This window comes from Osmia lignaria, unplaced genomic scaffold, assembly GCF_051020975.1.
Source record: "Osmia lignaria lignaria isolate PbOS001 unplaced genomic scaffold, iyOsmLign1 scaffold0056, whole genome shotgun sequence".
In the NCBI taxonomy this organism is placed as follows: Eukaryota; Metazoa; Arthropoda; class Insecta; order Hymenoptera; family Megachilidae; genus Osmia; species Osmia lignaria.
Window position 1 is genome coordinate 102,501 of NW_027478197.1, and position 2,500 is coordinate 105,000.

Below are 2,500 nucleotides of genomic sequence, written 5' to 3' on the forward strand. Positions count from 1 at the left end.
GAGAAAGGCCACCGTCTTTAACATCAGCATGAAAGAATGCATTTGGCGTGTCATGTGGCAGGCATAGCCATTTGCGCGCAGCAGCACGCGTCATAGTGTCAATCTTTTTGAGACGACTAAGTGTTGTGTAGCCCAAGGTCAGTAGGTGGTAAAGACCGGGCAACACCATGACACGCAAGCCAAACAATCTTTGTTGAGGCTTCAAAGGAGCTCTAGTGAGCCTGTCCAGAGCATCTTCCAGCTGCTTCTCAGGCTGGACTATTGTTCGTCCCTCAGGTGAAAAGGGAACCCCCAGATATTTCCATTCGTCCTCGCGTTGGAGCGATGGAAGTTGACGGTTAAGGCAGGTGAACTTTGTTTTGCCATCAACAACTGACTTTTTCATGTGAGGCACATTTCGTAAGGACACAGTGAACGACTTTGTCGCATTAATTTGAAGTCCGCACTGTGTCAGGAATGCCGATGCAATGTTAATTGTTTCTTGGAGGCCATTCGGTGAAGAGGCGAAAAATAAGAGGTCGTCCGCAAATGCGGCGGCCGTAAAATGGATTCCTCCAATATCCACTCCGACTTCAGGTGGTATGAGTCGCAAAAGCCTATCAATAACCATATTGAAGATGATAGGAGAGAGAGGATCGCCTTGCTTGACCCCTCGAGTGGGTTGGTATTCATCAGATTCCCAGCCATCACATTTTAACTTAGTAGAGCCATTTTCATACGTGTACATGATGTACTCGATCATCGGGGCTGGAATACCCATGACAGTTAAAGTGTCTCTAATTGTGGTGTGTGAGACAGAGTCAAAAGCTTTTGCTATGTCAATTGACAACATGTACAATGGCTTAAAGTTTTGCCGGTGGTATTTCAAAATTAGATCAAGATCGAAGATGTTCTCGGCGCATCCATCCTTGGGAAGAAATGCTTTTTGCCGCTGGTCTAGGACGACCATCTTTGTCATGCGCTTGGCCAGAACTTTATGGTAGGCTCTGGTCACGATTGACTGGACCGTAATGGGCCTATAATCCTCGGGTGAACCAGCTTTGTCCTTTTTTGGTATCAAAGTAGTCTTGGCCTTGAGCAGGTGTGTTGGTAACTTTCCACTGATCATAAACAGGTTAAAGATTCGACAAAGAATATCAAGTGGAACGGCTCTTAATTGTCGAACTGTAAGGCCATCAGGACCCGGACAGGTGTTGCCTTCCGGAAAGGACGCTTTGATTTCACCCGGAGTTATAGGATTCCATAGATCATTCAGCGCAGGTCGTTTATCGTTGACCCCAGGGGATACATTAGTCCCATCAGTCATTAGGGTCTGCCAGTATTGAACCATATCGATTTTAGGTGGTGGGTTTTCTTGGGTTTTACCCTTTAGAATGGTTCTAAGGCAATTACAAGGATTTCTTGCCCATGCTCTTTGTGTAATTGCATAGTCAGCCCGACGGGCTTGCCTCTTCGTAAGCGAGGAGCAACGTGATCTCCTCGGAGGCTGTTTGTTAGTATTGGTTGTAGGTGGAAAAACCAATAATAAGTAAGCCGTCAGCTCTTCGAATATTTTATTGGGTGACCATGTGGACACTCCTCTACAGATCCGATCTAATTTGTCGGCCTGAAAGTCAGTTTGATCTCTCAGAGATGGGAGATTTTCAAAAAGCTCACTAACCAAGGCTTTCAGGTTAGTATTCTGCTCGTTAGTATCGTTACTAACTGCCGGTTGTTCGGGCAACAAAGCTTCATTCCGCAGTTCTTCAAGGAATTGAAGTACTTTGTTCTTATGCCTTTGCTGCTTCCTCTGGCCTTTAATGGCCTCCAGAGTGCGGTTAGGAAAGAAGGGCATCAGTTCTTGATTAATAAATCTAACGCCATCAAAGGTAAGTTTAGCCTCCTGCCGTGCCAGGAGGGCTAGTTCTTCGGCACTCCACGGTGCCTTTGTCGAGTAGATATTATCTACTTGCCGTTCATCATACCAATTTTTATGCGCACGTTGTTGGTGTACGCCACGGCCTCTTAAGGTCTGAAATGGACGACCGCAGCCCGGGAATTCGCAAATGTAGATTTCGGTTTCATTAGATCCCAGATTATCGGGTGTTGTTGTCGGGCCGGTGGAGCCTGAGGGCCCCCCGGTCGAAAAGGTTTCATCCGAGGCTTCTTTTCTTGTGACTGGGCCGACATAATCACAGTCGAGAGGGCTGGCAACCCGCAAGACCGATATTCGCAGAGGCAGCTCTTAGTTTCTCTCAACCCTCCATATAAAGAAGGGAAGAGATACTGGTGGCGGGAACCATCGAAGAGGTGGCTGCTTGCTTAACTACGACTCGTAGGACTGATCTCGGATACTAGGGCAAAGCCCCGACACCTCAAACGACCGCCTACGGGGGCCTGCATCGAGAAAGGGAGACCCAATCTCCTAAGACCTTGCGCGAAATTAGTCAATAGCCAGCGGCGTATTGCTTTTGGCGTATGACTTTTAAGAGAGTCATAGTTACTCCCGCCGTTTACCCGC

General features: G+C 47.4%; 1 pseudogene; it reads right to left on the reverse strand.

Annotated features, from left to right (window-relative positions):
* LOC143307484 (large subunit ribosomal RNA) overlaps positions 1 to 2,500 on the reverse strand; it is a 7,594-nt pseudogene that overhangs the window by 2,336 nt on the left and 2,758 nt on the right.